We start from the raw sequence: 17652 nt of genomic DNA, 5'->3' as shown, positions 1-17652 counted from the left end.
ATACTACCCAGTGTTGACAAGATGTGAGATAATAGATACGGTTAAACATTGCTTGTGGGGATATAAATTGTCTCAATTTTTTGATGTTCAGCTTTAGATTACTTATCAAAGACTTAAAATGTGAATTTTTCCTAGAACAATTCCATCTGGCATGTATTCTAGAAAAATAATCACATTAATTCCAAAGATTTATACATGAAGATATTTAAAATAGAAAAATACCAGAAGCAATCTAAACATACAATGAAAATAAAGTGGCTAAATTATGATGCACATAAACTGAAATACTGTGTAAAAGTTAAATTACATTTTGGATCTATCTATCTATCTATCTATCTATCTATATATATATATTTTTTTTTTTTTTGTGGTATGCAGGCCTCTCACTGCTGTGGCCTCTCCCGTTGCGGAGCACAGGCTCCAGACGCGCAGGCTCAGCGGCCATGGCTCACAGGCCCAGCGCTCCGTGGCATGTGGGATCTTCCTGGACCGGGGCATGAACCCGCGTCCCCTGCATCGGCAGGCAGATTCTCAACCACTGTGCCACCAGGGAAGCCCTGGATCTATATTTTATACAAAATTAATTCTTAAAAGGAATGCTTAGATACTTGTTTATATTAAAAATTAAGGAATATATAAGTATGGAACATTAAGTAATAGCATTTAATTACCATTTGGTCCATATCTTTTTAGATAAGTTTCTAAATACTTATTATCAAGTCATAAACTCTTGTATAAAACATAAACATGAAATGTGATTATACTATACACATTATTCTGCCTTCATATGTTTTCACTTATATCTTGTCAGTCCATAGGGATTTGTATTTTATTGTGTTAAGTCAATGATCAGAATTTATGTGACTGTGACTTGTAGATTTTTTTATGTGACCCCCATAAGGTACTGTGATTACTTTATAATTATATTTTCTTTCTTGTATACCTATTATTTCCTGGAGTTAGAAACTACCTTATTTTTTTATTTGCTCAATTTTTTAAAACTGCTGCCTATTTCTAATTCATCTCTGAACTATTTACCATACATAAGAAAAAAGTCTGATTCAAACATCAAATTCAAAACATCAGATAAATGAAATAATAGATCAGTCCTTGTCCAGCCCCTCCCTCTTCTGGTGAAGTCCTGGGTCTTTCTGCTCCAGTGTTACCCGGTTGCCTTCCAGACCTGCTGCACAGCTGTTCTTTTAGGACTTCTCTTTATCATCATCCTATGAATGCTTTTGTTTCTCTCTTAGGCTGTAGTCCTTGTTTCCTTGATCTCATGATTTCCTATATCTTATTTTATTACTCCTTTTGATGGAACCTATTTTCCCAAAGCTTCCTAAGGAAGAATACACACAAGGTAAAATTTGGGAGCCCTTGTCTGTCAGTAAATATAAATGCGTTTATTCTATGCTCACATTTTATTTATTTTTCAACTGGGTTTTAGCCTTTAGTGTTGCTGTTGAAAAGGTATATGTCACTTTGGCTCTTAATCCTTCTTTTCAGAAACTTTTAGACTTTCTTCATCGTTTCATTTTATAACGATGAAGCGTTATAAAAAGAATTGAGGACAGTCTCAGAGACCTCTGGGACAAAATTAAATGCACCAACATTTGAATTATAGGGGTCCCAGAAGAAGAGAAAAACAAAGGGTCTGAGAAAATATTTGAAGAGATTATAATTGAAAATATCCCTAATATGGGAAAGGAAATAGTCAATCAAGTCCAGGAAACACAGAGAGTCCCACACAGGATAAATCCAAGTAGAAACACGCCAAGACACATATTAATCAAACTGTCAAAAATTAGACAAAGAAAAAATATTAAAAGCAGCAGGGGAAAAACAACAAAAAAATGTACAAGGGAATCCCCATAATGTTAACAGCTGATCTTTCAGCAGAAATTCTGAAGGAGAGAAGGAAGTGGCATGACATATTTAAAAGGATGAAAGGGAAAAAACTACAACCAAGATTACTCAACAAGGGTCTCATTAGGATTCAATGGAGAATAAAATCTTTACAGACAAGCAAAAGCTAACAGAATTCAGCACCACCAAACCAGCTTTACAACAAATGCTAAAGGAACTTCTCTAGGCAGAAAACACAAGAGAAGGAAAAGACCTACAATAAAAAACCCTATGAAACTATGAAAATGAAACTATGAAAATGAAATGAAACTATGAAAATGGTAATTGGAACATACATATTGATAATTACCTTAAATGTAAATGGATTAAATGCTCTAACCAAAAGGCACAGACTGGCTGAATGGATACAACAACAAGACCCATATATATGCTGTCTACAAGAGACCCACTTCATACCTAGGGACACATACAGACTGAAAGTGAGGGGATGGAAAAAGATATTCCATGCAAATGGAAATCAAAAGAAAGCTGGAGTAGCAAAACTCATATCAGACAAAACAGACTTCAAAATAAAGACTATTACAAGGAACAAAGAAGAAGGCTACATAATGATCAAGGGATCAATCCAAGAAGAAGGTATGACAATTGTAAATATTTATGCACCCAACATAGGAGCACCTCAATACATATGGCAAATGCTAACAGCCATAAAATAGGAAATCGACAGTAACACAATAATTGTAGGAGACTTTAACACCCCACTTTCACCAATGGACAGATCATCCAAAATGAAAACAAATGAGGAAACACAGCTAGAAATGACACATTATACCAGATAGTCTTAATTGATATTTCTAGGACATTGCATCCAAAAAAAACAGAATACACTTTCTTCTCAAGTGCTCATGGAACATTTTCGAGGACAGATCATATCTTGGGTGACAAATCAAGCCTCGGTAAATTTAAGAAAATTGAAATCCTATCAAGTAACTTTTCCAATCACAATGCTGAGACTAAATATCAATTACGGGAAAAAAAAAGTGTGAAAAGTACAAACACATGGAAGCTAAACAATATGCTACTAAATACCTAAGAGATCACTGAAGAAATCAAAGAGGAAATCCAAAAATACCTAGAAACAAATGACAATGAAAACATGATGACCCAAAACCTTTGGGATGCAGCAAAAGCAGTTCTAAGAGGGAAGTTTATACAATACAATCATAGCTCAAGAAAGAAGAAAAATCTCAAATAAACAAATTAACCTTACACCTAAAGCAATAAGAGAAAAACCCCAAACTTAGCAGAAGGAAGGAAATCATAAAGATCAGTTCAGAAATAAATGAAAAAGAAATGAAGGAAACAATAGCAAAGATCAATAAAACAAAGCTGGTTCTTTGAAAAGATAAACAAAATTGAAAAACCGTTAGCCAGACTCATCAAGAAAAAAAGGAAGAAGACTCAAATCAACAGAATTAGAAATGAAAAAGGAGCGGTAACAACCGACACTGCAGAAATACAAAGGACCATGAGATATTACTGCAATCAACTATATGCTAATAAAACGGACAACCTGGAAGAAATGGACAAATTCTTAGAAAAGTACAATCTTCAAAGACTGAACCAGGAAGAAATAGAAAATATGAACAGACAAATCACAAGCAATGAAATTGAAACCATCATTAAGAATCTTCCAGCAAACTAAAGTGCAGGGCTAGATGGCTTCACAGGTGAATTCTATCAAACATTTAGAGAAGAGCCAACATCTATCCTTCTCAAACTCTTCCAAAATATAGCAGAAGGAGGAACACTCCCAAACTCATTCTACGAGGCCACCATCACTCTGATACCAATACAAGACAAAGACGTCACAAAAAAAAGAAAATTACAGGCCAATATCACTGATGAACATAGATGCAAAAATCCTCAACCAAATATGAGCAAACAGAATCCAAAATCAATTTAAACGGATCATACACCATGATCAAGTGGGGTTTATCCCAGGAACACAATGTTTCTTCAGTATATGCAAATCAATCAATGTGAAACACCATATTAACAAACTGAAGGAGAAAAACCCTGTGATCATCTCAGTAGATACAGAAAAAGCTTTCGACAAAATTCAACACCGATTTATGGTAAAAACCCGCCAGAAAGTTGACATAGAGGGAACCTACCTCAACATAATAGAGGGCTTATATGACCAACCCACAGCCAGCATACTTCTCAATGGTGAAACAGTGAAACCATTTCCACTAAGATCAGGAACAAGACAAGGTTTCCCACTCTCACCACTGTTATTCAACATAGTTGTAGAAGTTTTAGCCACAGCAATCAGAGAAGAAAAAGAAATAAAAGGAATCCAAATCAGAGAAGAAAAAGTAAAACTGTCACTGTTTGCAGATGACATGATAGTATACATAGAGAATCCTAAACATGCTACAAGAAAACTACTAGAGCTAATCAATGAATTTGGTAAAGTAGCAGGATACAAAATTAATGCACAGAAATCTCTTGCATTCCTATACACTAATGATGAAAAATCTGAAAGAGAAATTAAGGAAACACTCCCATTTACCATTACAACCAAAAGAATAAAATACCTAGGAATAAACTTTCCTAAGAAGACAAAAGACCTGTATGCAGAAAACTATAAGGCACTGGCGAAAGAAATTAAAGATGATCCAAACAGATGGAGAGATATACCATGTTCTTGGATTGGAAGAATCAACATTGTGAAAATGACTCTGCTACCCAAAGCAATCTACAGATTCCATGCAATCTCTGTCAAACTACCAATGGCATTGTTCACAGAACTAAAACAAAAAATTTCACAATTTGTATGGAAATACAAAAGACCCCAAAGAGCCAAAACAATTTTGAGAAAGCAAAACGGAACTGGAGGAATCAGGCTCCCTGACTTCAGGCTATACTACAAAGCTACAGTAATCAAGATAGTATGGTACTGGCACAAAAACAAAAATATAGATCAGTGGAACAGGATAGAAAGCCCAGAGATAAACCCACGCACATATGGTCACCTTATCTTTGACAAAGGAGGCAAGAATATACAATGGAGAAAAGACAGCCTCTTCAATAAGTGGTGCTGGGAAAACTGGATAGCTACTGTAAAAAAATGAAATTAGAACATTTCCTAACACCATACACAAAAATAAACTCAAAATGGATTAAAAACCTAAATGTCAGTCTAGACACTATAAACCTCTTAGAGGAAAACATAGAACACTCTATGACATAAATCACAGGAAGTTCCTTTTTGACCCACCTCCTAGAGAAATGGAAATAAAAACCAAAACAAACAAAGGGGACCTAATGAAACTGAAAAGCTTTTGCACAGCCAAGGAAACCAGAAACAAGACGAAAAGACAGCCCTCAGAATGGGAGAAAATATTTGCAAACGAAGCAACTGACAAAGCATTAATCTCCAAAATATATATGCAGCTTATGAAGCTCAATATCAAGCAAACAAATAACCCTATCCAAAAGTGGGCGGAAGGCCTATATTGACATTTCTCCAAAGAAGATATACAGATTGCCAACAAACACATGAAAGGGTGCTCAACATCACTAATCAGTAGAGAAATGTAAATGAAAACTACAATGAGGTATCATCTCACACTGGTCAGAATGGCCATCGTCAAAAAATCTACAAACAATCCATGCTGGAGATGGTGTGTAGAAAAGGGAACCCTCTTGCACTGTTAATGGGAATGTAACTTGTTACAGCCACTATGGAGAACAGTATGGAGGTTCCTTAAAAACTGTAAATAGAACTACCGTATGACCCAATCCCACTACTGGGCATATACCCTGAGAAAACCATAATTCAAAAAGTGACATGTACCAAAGCGTTCATTGCAGCACTATTTACAAAAGGCAGGACATGGAAGCAACCTAAGTGTCCATCGACAGATGAATGGATAAAGAGGATGTGGCATATATATACAATGGAATGTTACTCAAACATAAAAAGAAATTAAATTGAGTTTTTGTAGTGAAGTGGATGGACCTAGAGTCTGTCATACAGAGTGAAGTAAGTCAGAAAGAGCAAAACAAATACCGTATGCTAACACATATATGTGGAATCTAAAAAAAGAAAAAGGTTCTGATGAACCTAGGGGCAGGACAGGAATAAAGACACAGAGGTAGAGTATGGACTTGAGGACACAGGGAGGGGGAAGGGGAAGCTGGGATGAAATGAAAGAGTAGCATTGACATATGTACACTACCAAATGTATAATAGATAGCTAGTGGGAAGCAGCTGCATAGCCCAGAGAGATCAGCTTGGTACTTTGTGACCACCTAGAGAGGTGGGATAGGGACCGTGGGAGTGATGCACAAGAGGGAGGGGATATGAGGATATATGTATACATATAATTGATTCCCTTTGTTATACAGCAGAAACCAGCACAAAATTGTAAAGCAGTTATACAGTAATAAAAATGTTAAGAATAAAAACAAGAGCAGTGAATAGAAAAGACTCACAACTATGGTAGATATTAATCCAACTATATCGATAATCACTTTAAATGTTAATGTTCTGAATTCATTAATTAAAAGATAGAGACTGTCAGAGTTTATTAAGTAAAAGAGAGAGAGGCCCAAATATATTTTGTTTGGAAGAAACCCACTTTAAATATAAAGACACTTTAAAAGTAAAGTGATGGAGAAATAGATGCCATGCTAACACTAATCAAAAGAAAGCTAGAGTAACTATATTAATTTTAGACAAAGCTGCCGGTAAATCTAGGAAACTTATCAGGGATAAAGACAGGCATTACATAATGATAAAGAGATCAAAGCACCAAGGGACATAACAAAACTTCATGTGTATGTGCCTAACACCAGAGCATCAAAATACGTGAGACAAAATCTGTTAGAACTTCAAGGAGAAATAGATAACCCACTATTATACTTGGAGATACTAACACTTATCTATCAGTAATTGATATATTGAACAGGAAGAAAAGCAGTAAGAACGTGGTTGAACTTAATACTGTCAGGTTCAACTGTCGTCTATAGAATACTTCATCAAACAGTATCAGAATACATAGTGTTTTCAAGCTCACATGGAATATTCACCAAGATAGACCATATTCTAGTCATAAAACACAACTTATCAAACTATAAAAGAATAGAAATCACCCAAAATATGCTCTCAGATGAAAATGAAATTAAAGTAGAGATCAATAATGGGAAGATACTGGAACTCCCCCCCCCGAAATCATTGGAGATTAAACAAGATATTTCTAAATAGTATGAATCAAAGAAGGAAGTCTCAAAGAAAAAAATTAAAATATTTGACCTAAGTTAGAAGAAAATATGATTTATCAAAATGTGTGGGCTGCAACCAAAATAGGTCTTAGAAAAAAAATTAAAGCATTGAATGTTATATTAGAAGAAAGATCTAAAACCAATAATGTAAGCTTCCACCTTAGAAAACTACAGAAAAAAGAGCGAAGTAAATCCAAATTAAAAGAAAATACATTTAAAAATTAGAGCAGAAACCAATGAAATTAAAAACAGGAAAGTGATAGAGTCAGTAAAACCTAATTCTGGTCCCTGAAAAAGATCAGTAAAATTGATACAACTCTAACCAAGCTAACTTAAAAAAAGAGAGAGATAGAAGACACAAATTACTAATATTAAAAATGAAAGAGGAGCCATCTCTACTGATCTCTTGGACATTAAAAGGATAATAAAGGAATGTTATGAACAACCATAGGCCTACAAATTTGATAACCTTTTTTCTTCTAAAAGATTTTTCACCAAGCCTGAATCTTTAGAGCAACTGTAGCAATGGCTTTCATAAAGGTAATTCTATGGGAGAACCAAAGAAATTATGCCAGGGTATAAATATATGTGGTTTTATGCATTACTTAGTAAGTAATTCTGGGCAGAACAATCAGTGCATAGTGAAGTCTTCTTTTGATAAACATAAATTTGAGATGTTCTTTGTAAGTATGAATATAGTCATTTCATTTACAGTTTAAAGACATACCCCTGTGTTTGGTCCTGTGAAAGAAACAAAGTTAAGTTCATCTCAATGTGGAGATGGGCTTCTGTTTAAGGAGTAGGTTGGAGGAACACTGAAAAACACAGCCAAGATTTTTCTTAACAAGTAGTGTTATATCTATTCCAGTGCAGAGAGTAAAGTCCTCAATATTTTTTAAGGGAGTTTAACTCAATTTTAGACAGAAAACAGAAATGAGGTCTCATCTGTTTTGTAAAAAGTGAACTATATCTTCAGCTTAGCCATAAAGTCATCTCAGTCAATAACCATTAGAATTTTTAGCTCAATAATACAGCTCTCTGACTTATACCCGAAGAACTGTAAAACACATACCTAGCTAATATAATGAGCTTGTTCTCAAAGTGGAATTATTAAATACAAGCCAATTAACGGTTGAAGTATGTAAACTTACATTTATTCCTTTCGTTTGGAATTATTATTCTGTGCTAGATTTTTCCCCTTTTCTTTCTTTTTTTATTTGTGGTAAAATCCCTTTTGTTTTGTAATAATCAGCCCAGTGGGAAGAAGTGTATTGAACTATGAGTAAAAGAAATCTTGGAATCAGACTAGGCTCTAACCCTAGATCTAAAAATCTACTCAACCTCTTTAAGCAGTAAGTGATACCTACTTCATAGGATTTCCAAAAAGTTAAATATCGTAATAAAATTGTTCAATGCAGTGCTTGATCCAAATAAATACTACTTCTATAATAAAGCTTTTTTAAAAAATCTATATATAATAGAATCTTAATCTTGTTCTGTTCTATTGGGAGTGTCAGTTTTCTAGCTCATCAAATACCATCAAACGGCAAACCTAAAAAGTAAAAAGATAATCAAAATTTTCTTTACTGGAAATTGCTATCTGATAAGTCCAAAGAAATATCAAAGAATCTGAATTTTGAGGTATAAAAATCTTATGAGCATTAGCAGACAGTAGTGTATTGAACATTCATTTCTTATACTGCAGCCAGATCTTCTTCGTAGAGTCAAAACCTAAAGGGAAATAAACAGAATGAGATTTTTCCACAAAATAATGGTGATAAATATGGGCTAGATGTATAAGAAAGTCTGAATGATCTTCAGACTTTATGGAAGTCCATATGTTCAATGCATCATTAAAGAAACTGAAATACATTTGAGATTCAATTTTGAATAAGCTAGTGTACATAAAAATTTGAACAGTGTAAAAGCTGCCCTTTACAAAAAAATTCTGGATCCAGACACATAACTGAAAAAAATGACTTAATTGGCCATAATACTAACAGTCATGGTCACCTATTCTTCAGAACAGTTTTTTTGTTTGTTTGTTTTTAATGATTTTGGATAACAAAGATATTTTTCTTGCACAGGAAAAACCTGATGACCATCTTAATTTGGGCCAACATAATTATTTTGAAGAATTAAACAATTGGCAAAACTGATATAAAATGGTTTTCTTTTTTTTAATTTTTTTTCTGAAGTTATTACAAAATATTGGCTTTATTGGCTATATATATTGGATATATAAATGGTTTTCTTAGCACTTTCCACAACGTATACTCAGAACAAATGTTTAGTAATAGGTCCTAAATTAATATTTATTAAAAAATAAAAAATTTTAAATATTTTGAATCGAAACTACCCTTTAAAACCACTTTCATTCTGAATAATTAATTGGGAACCACATATGTATTTTTAAAGCTGAGTCCCAAGTTTGTGTAGCTTCTTAAATACAAATCAGATTATCAAATTACACTTCCTTTCCTTTCTTAATTCGGTTCCTGGACTTCCTTCCAGCTACTAGCTGAAGCCAGAGCTGAAGTCCCATTGAGAATTTTGTGCACTGCTAGAAATACTATGATTCACTCAGTGGGCAGTTCTGAATTTTTTTTTAAATATCTTTATTGGAGTATAATTGCTTTACAATGTTGTGTTAGTTTCTGCTGTATAATAAAGTGAATCAGGTATATGCATACGTATATCCCCATATCCCCTACCTCTTGTGTCTCCCTCCCACCCTCCCTATCCCACCCCTCTAGGTGGTCACAAAGCACCGAGCTGATCTCCCTGTGTTACGCAGCGGCTTCCTACTAGCTATCTATTTTACATTTGGTAGTCTATATATGTCAATGCTACTCTCACTTCATCCCAGCTTACCCTTACCCTTACCCTTCCCTGTGTCCTCAAGTCCATTCTCTACGTCTGTGTCTTTATTCCTGTCCTGCCCCTAGGTTCATCACAACCTTTTTTTTTTTTTTTTTTTAGTTTCCATATATATTTGTTAGCATATGGTATTAGTGAAGTAAGTCAGAAAGAGAAATTCTGCAGTATTTTTAGAAGGAATATGTCTATAAATCACGTCATGATTATATCAGCTTTGCCTGGGATTGTTTATACAAAGCCCATGGTGGGGTGAAAGGCCTTTCCCCTCTCTTCTTTTTTCTATAAAAAGTGTGTTTTAGGGCTTCCCTGGTGGCGCAGTGGTTGAGAGTCCGCCTGCCGATGCAGGGGACATGGGTTCGTGCCCTGGTCCGGGAAGATCCCACATGCCGCAGAGCGGCTGGGCCCGTGAGCCATGGCCGCTGAGCCTGCACGTCCGGAGCCTGTGCTCTGCAATGGGAGAGGCCACAACAGTGAGATGCCTGCGTACCGCAAAAAAAAAAAAAAAAAAAAAAGTTCCAATGGGGCGGACCCAAAAAAAAAAAAAAAAAAAAAAAGTGTTTTGTGCCACTGGCATTGTCTTATGGTTACTTTTTTTTAAGTGAAAATCAGTATATAGTTGGCCATGTATTTCATGTCTCCCTAAATAACTTCTGCTATTTATAACTTAGAAATGAATTTTCCCCTCACTGACCTCTTGTTTGATTTATAATTGTCATAGCTCTTATATTATCTGCTTGTACCCTTATTTCATATTTGGTACATCTCAACTGCTTTTATTTTATTTTTTTCTCTATCTTAGATTTTGTTTTCTACTTTCATATTCATCTTCTTCAACTCTCTACTCCAAGTATTATTATTAAAACATAGTCTTAAACCTTGGGAGGCAGAGCATAATTTCTTACTCAGCACTTAAATTTTTTCCTATTAAATAGTAATCTATAATTGCTTTATCCACTGGTTATTAAGAAGATAAGCCTTCAGTATTTCAAAATATGCTTGGTATATTGTTTTAAAGACATGATAGACTCATTTTAGCCCATTCATAGTTGTGCTTTAGCCTTTATTTAGATTTTAATTACAATTCCAAACTGTACAGTATCTGTAGCAGACACCCGCAGTGCCCCATCCTCATAATTCAGAACTTCCACTGTTCCCTGGATTTCTCTCAGCTGTCAGTACCTACACCGCTATGCCTGAATTGTTTGTTTTTGTTTCTCTACCTGAAACCACAGATGCCCACTCTTATGTATAAAAGAGGTTGTATTAACACTGCCCCATCCTCAGGAATCCCAAACAAATGACTCTACTGACTATAAATATCCCATTCGAATTCTCCGTAGACAGGAGAATTCCCAGGCATGGGTTTCATCTCTTTCCCCATACAGATATACCCCGCTTTTTGAAAGTTTGCATTACATCACTTGGCTTTTCGGAAACATTTACATTAGTACCTGTTTTCTGCTAACAGAAAGAAATCCAAGGAGGATTTTCGCTTTTACAAAAAGAAGCGAAAAGGGAAAATAGTGTTCAGCGTTGTTTGTTTTGCCGTGAGTCCTTGTAGAGGCAGTGTACAGCCCGAGCAGCAGGGCGGTGCCACCAACCTCCTTCCCTGGGAACTACCCTCAGCATCACAGCGTCAAGCCTGCACAGCTTCAGACTGTGTCTGTGAGCATCTTTGCTTTATCTCAGTGTTTCGCATCCATTAGCAAGAGTGTCCTAAGGTAACGCTTTACATTTCAGCTTATGAAAGTTTTCACAGGAACATTCTACTTTCAAATAAAAGGGGAAACATGTACTTTCCCTGAGATGAAGCCTCAGTTGCTCACTTAATAAATAGTTAAATAGTATACCTTTTATTGGCCTTCTTCCCTACTTTCTACTACCACCCCTACTCCCTGCCAGTTTTTCCTTGCCCTCCTAAATACACTTCTTGCCCTCCAATCCTTGTCTCAGGATCTGCTTCAACATTATTCTTGCAGTTATAGTTCCCTCATCTATAAAGGAGTAAGGATACCTTAATTTTGGGAGAATTAATATACAGATCCTAACTCATAGTACATGCTCTAATATCATTGTATCTGGTTAAAATAAGTGTTATCTTTTGCAGCTGAGTACTCTCTCCAAGATATAATTTTGTTTCTTCTGTATCTCAGTAGGATGAGTTATTTCACACTGGATGGAGAGGGCCATCCCAGTGGTCACCAATGTGACAAAATTCAAGGATTGCCTATGAGGAGTTCACACATTTCTCTGTCATTGATATGGGTGATGCCATCAGCAGTCATACATTTCCGTGCGGTGAGAATAATCTTTTTCTTGCAGTCCTATTTCAATCACTGCAAACACTAAAGAGAAGGATAAAGTTCAATGAAAGGCTATTTAAGAGCCTATCTTTTAATTTTTCCTTTTCTCCCCCATAAAAGAACAATCTACTGTAATCTTTTACACTTTCCACCAACTTCTCTTCACCAGACTATTTACCACTCACCTTGTAAAAATCAATTTATAGGTCTTCTACAAAGCTTGTCATCCTCCTTCACAGCTTTTGGATTACCTTTTTTGTAACCTGCCCTAGCTCACAGTATTTATTCCTATCAGAGCATATCATCTACTGAACTATTAACTCCCTGTTTATCCCATTAGCAAGATCCTAAATCAATTGGACTGGCTTATTTATTATTGCAACTCCAGCACCTAAAACGGTATTTAGCATATACAGACACTAAACTGTTAGATAATAAATTACACTTATCAATAGTGTTGGAAATAAATGTTATCGCAAGATATTGAAGTGGTTTTAATGAAATCTATACAGTTATGGAATATTTGCTATCGCACTGCCTCAAATGAGCATAGTTGATTGCTGGCCTTCTCATGTATCATCCCTACTTTTATGATAATATACAGTTAACCATATTCCTTCGTTTCCTATTTGTGACCAACATTAAACTTGCTGGCGGTTAATATCTGAATACCTTTGACTCTAGATACAAAGAAGGCATTAAGTCATCTCTTGCAGCATAAAAAAAGTAAAAACAACTTAAAGTAATACAATGTTTGAATTTTATTTAATTTCTGCTTAAGTGAAAGCAGGGAAAACTAGATGTCAAAATGCATACTGTTTCCAAAGCATGTGGAACATAAAAATAACATTTAATTATTTCATTTTTTATGTTTATAGTAATCTATCACTTAATTTTTTATGTATTGATCTTCTAAATATTGGGACAGAGTTTATTAGTTTAATAAAGGGTTAAATAATGTGCTTTACTTACTTATTAAATAACTATGTATTACAACAATGCTGCGGGAGAAAAACTTAAATGATCAAATACCACTGAGCACAGGCCAGTGATTGCTTTTGCCTTAAGGCAACAAATTCCAGTTTTAAATGTCAGCTTACACAATTTGTTTTTAATTTTAAATATATGCATTTGTGAAGACAGCTGAGCTGTATTAAGAAATGCTGTACCTGCCACACTGGGAACATTTTATTTTATGGCAAAGAAAGCAAATAAATCAGCAATTTTAATATTTGGAAACAGTATGTTTGAAATAATTTTATTTTAATCATTACTATCTAAAAAGTATCTAGCAAACAGAACAGGGATCCCTTTACATTTAATGGCTAGATAAGCTATTTGTTACTGAATGTTGATTACAGAGGAATTACGTTTGCCACATTTTAAAGTGAATGCTAATCAACATGGAAATGAGCAATTTAACCCTCTTTAAATTAGAAAAAACCCTTGGGACAGTTATTTCATTGTTGTTATCGATGGTCAAATCACTTAAGATGATTCTTTACTGAAGCACATTGCTTTTGTATTTAGAACAGAATGAATGACATTCCTGACTGGCAGAGAATATTTTATTATTTTGTTTGTGTACTGATGTTTTAATTCTTCCGGAAGAGTTGAAACACAAACATCCAGATGGAAACTGTGGATGTGTTAGGTGGGGGTGATGCAAGAGGAAGGGTTGTCGCAATAATGTTCTGCATCATATACTGAACTACCTAAGATTTGAGTAAATTCAGGTAACAGAGTTACCTAAAGCACTGAGATTTTTACCCAAAAGCTTTTCTATCCCAGACCCAAAAAGCAGGGCTACTCTGCTCCTTATTGCTCCTTAGCTCTTTGGGTTCTTGCAGCTATATCTCTGGCTGACAAAGTCTCTTCAGATTCTGATGTTGGCCAGCATCACATTTTTAGGACTGAAAAGAGCAAGAAAATCTGAGAAGTCCATGAGGTCTGCCTTGTCCATCTGTCTCCCAGATCTTGATCTCTACTTATGCGTGGGTTCAAGAACACTAGCCTGCTCATTTACTAAATATTTCATTCAACACATACTTATTATGCACTTACAGTATGGCAGTGACTTTTGGTCCACCCAGTAAGTCCTAGTGAGAAAAGCTAACTCCAACTGATAACTGAAGGAAACTTACATTCTGAGCAATCACAGTACCTTGAGTCCAGAAGGTTCTTCCTTGAATACCAAGTAAAGCAGAAGATGGCTATAACTCATTAAGGTAAATGGTGGAGCATGGAGGAGGGTGTATGAATAGGGAGCTGTAGTTGGTAAACTCTAACCAAGTCATAACTCTCACCCTAAGATAATTGCAAAGATCTAAGTACTAATCAGGTACCTATGAGCCATTCGAAGTGGGTCTGCTAAATTAGTGCTTAGATAGGGAGATCCAGATCTCAGGATAGCACTTCCATGTGTAGTTGTGCTGGTCATGCATCAGAGACCAAAAGGCAACCATCTGCAGTTCACTGTCTTTGTGGACATGTGTGATGACTCCTATAGAATGAGGTCAGATCCTGGAAGTCACCAGCTTATAACTATGATTTAAGCCAAAAGACTGGATAAGATCACCTGGAAGATACTTTTGAGTCAAAAGAGGATCAAGGACCCAGCCTTGAGGAACTCCAACATTTTATGTTTAGGTAAAGCAGGAGAGGTCAGCAGTAATCTTTATATGGAGTGACCAGAGTGGATGAAGGAATCCAGCAGTGTGTTAAAGCGGAGAGTTATTCCATGCAAAGGGAAAGGTCAACAGTGCTAACTACTGAAGAGAGGGAGAGTTGGGATTCAAACCCACTTCTGTCCACCCAAAGCTGTACATGTTCTTGAGAAAAACCCTACTATCCCTCACTAAATGCATATTAAAAAATCCAGTATTTTTGAATCTGGCACTCAGGGATGTCATATATGGTTGGCTAATATTTTAAAGCTTTCTAGGTAGTCTCTGATCACAATGGTATCAAATTAGAAATCAATTATGTTTCAAATAGAAAATTTCACATATTTGGAAATTTTAAAAATTACATCTAAATTTTTGTGAAACCAAGGAAACATCAAATTAATAAATAAAATATTTATTTATAATTGAATAAATATAAAGTAAATGCATTTCCAAACTTCTGGCATGTACTAAGGTAATACTTAAAGGAAAATTTTAGTTTAAGATCTTAATTTAGAGCAGAAATAAGGCTAAAAGATAATAAGCTAGATATCCAACTTAAGATATTGAATTTTTAAAAAAGAGGATAATTTAAAGAAACGAAAAACAAGGAAATATAAAAAGTAAAAATTAATAAAAAGTTCATTAGAGAAGATCAACAGAGCCCAAAGAAGGTTATTTGAATAAACGAATAAAATATATAACTCCCTGGATAATTAATAAAAAAGGCACCCAAAGCACACTAATTTGAAAGACAAAATAGTTATGTTTAGAGATGCTTTTGGTATTACACAGCTAATAAAAGGATATTATGAAAACTCTATACATATAAAACTTAGATACAATGAATAAATTCTTATAAGAATTCAATTCATCCAAACTGATTCCAGAAGGAATAGTCAATCTGAATGGTTTTATCACCATCAAAAAAACCCCGAAACTTTCTTTTTAATCTTCTCGTTGTAGTAATATGAGGTCCACCTAGTTTCAAAGGCAAGTTTTTTTATTCAGATAATTTCAATTTACACCAGTTCTTCCAGACCATATAAAAAAAAAGAAAGACTGACAACAAAAACAAAAGAGTATAAAAAATTAAAAGGGAAATTACAGGCCAAAATTATTCATGAGCAGAAATGCTAAATACATCATTTGCATCTAAATCCGTTTATGAAATAAAAACATATAATCTAAGATGGATTTTTCCCAAGAATTCAAAGTCCATTTTTTCTAGAAAATGAATCAATGTAATTCACCTCTTTATTCCTACAGTAGATGTAGAGGGAAATTTTAACATTCAGTATCATGTCCGGTTAAAAATTCCTAGGAAACTAAAAATAGAAGGGAACTTCCTTAGAATGGTAAATGATTCTTACTAAAATATAATAGATAATACATAACATCATGTTAATGGTATATGTTGAAAGCTCTCAGTTAAAATTAGGAATAAGGAACAAGTAAATTGTTCCTGATATCACAATTTCTATTTAACATTGCATTGATCCAATCTAATGCAGTGAGATAAGACAAAATATAAAGAAAAATTAGAAAGGAAGAAACAATGCTGTCATTATATCTCGATAACATAATTGAACACTGATTATTAGAATTAATAAAATAATTAGTCTTGTTGGTGGATAAATATCAGTATTCAAAAAGAAACTACATGTTATACAACAGTAAAAATCATTTGGAGAATGAAATTGTGTTAAAAGATAGTAATTGGGCTTCCCTGGTGCCGCAGTGGTTGAGAGTCCGCCTGCCGATGCAGGGGATGTGGGTTCGTGCCCCAGTCCGGGAAGATCCCACGTGCCGCGGAGCGGCTGGGCCTGTGAGCCATGGCCACTGGGCCTGCGCATCCGGAGCCTGTGCTCCGCGACAGGAGAGGCCGCAGCAGTGAGAGGCCCGCGTACCGCCAAAAAAAAAAAAAGTAATTGCAATAACATCAAAAATATAAAATACCTAATAATTAAACTAACAAAAAATGAGCAAGCTCTTTGGGAAGAAAAATACATATGAGTTTACTGAAAGATATTAAAAAACACCTAAATAAAAGGAAAGAAACAACATGATCTTAGATATAAAATTTCAGTATTTTATATGTGCCAATACTGTGTTAACTTATGATACCCTTTCTCAAAACAACGACAAAAACAACTCAACAGTATTTTCTGTGGAATGTGGTGAAGTGATTCTATATACAAGAGTGAAAGACCAAAAACAGCCAGGGAACCATTAAAGAAGAAAAATAAGGTGAGGGAATTTCCTTTTAAGCATCCAGTTTTATTAAAAACTATAGTGATTAAGACTGAATGATACTGATGAAGCGATAGGCAAGTAAACAAATGGAATAAAATAACAAGTCCAGAAACCACCTCATTCATGAATGCAAATTTTGTTTATAGCAGAGTGGGCATTGAAAATCAGTGCAAAAAGGAGAGCCTATTAAATAAATATTGGGAAACTTGGTCATCTATTTGAATAATAAAATGAAATTAGATTTCTACACAAATAAATATTAGATGGATTAAAGATTGACATGCATAACTATAGGAAAATATTTTATAATTGTGATGGAGGGAATTTTTAAATCAAATTATAAAAAGTACATAGCCTAAAGGAAGAAATTGATAATTTTAACAGTA

The 17652-nt window shown here is 34.7% G+C and overlaps 1 protein-coding gene across 1 annotated transcript in view; it reads left to right on the top strand.

The window, feature by feature from the left end:
- ZNF804B (zinc finger protein 804B) overlaps positions 1-17652 on the top strand; it is a 477650-nt gene that overhangs the window by 404234 nt on the left and 55764 nt on the right. The window lies entirely within an intron of this gene.

Source organism: Neophocaena asiaeorientalis, unplaced genomic scaffold (genome assembly GCF_003031525.2).
Source record: "Neophocaena asiaeorientalis asiaeorientalis breed wild unplaced genomic scaffold, Neophocaena_asiaeorientalis_V1.1 scaffold36, whole genome shotgun sequence".
Classification (NCBI taxonomy): domain Eukaryota; kingdom Metazoa; phylum Chordata; class Mammalia; order Artiodactyla; family Phocoenidae; genus Neophocaena; species Neophocaena asiaeorientalis.
The sequence above is the reverse complement of the archived record's forward strand: the minus strand, read 5'-3'. Positions and strand labels throughout refer to the sequence as shown.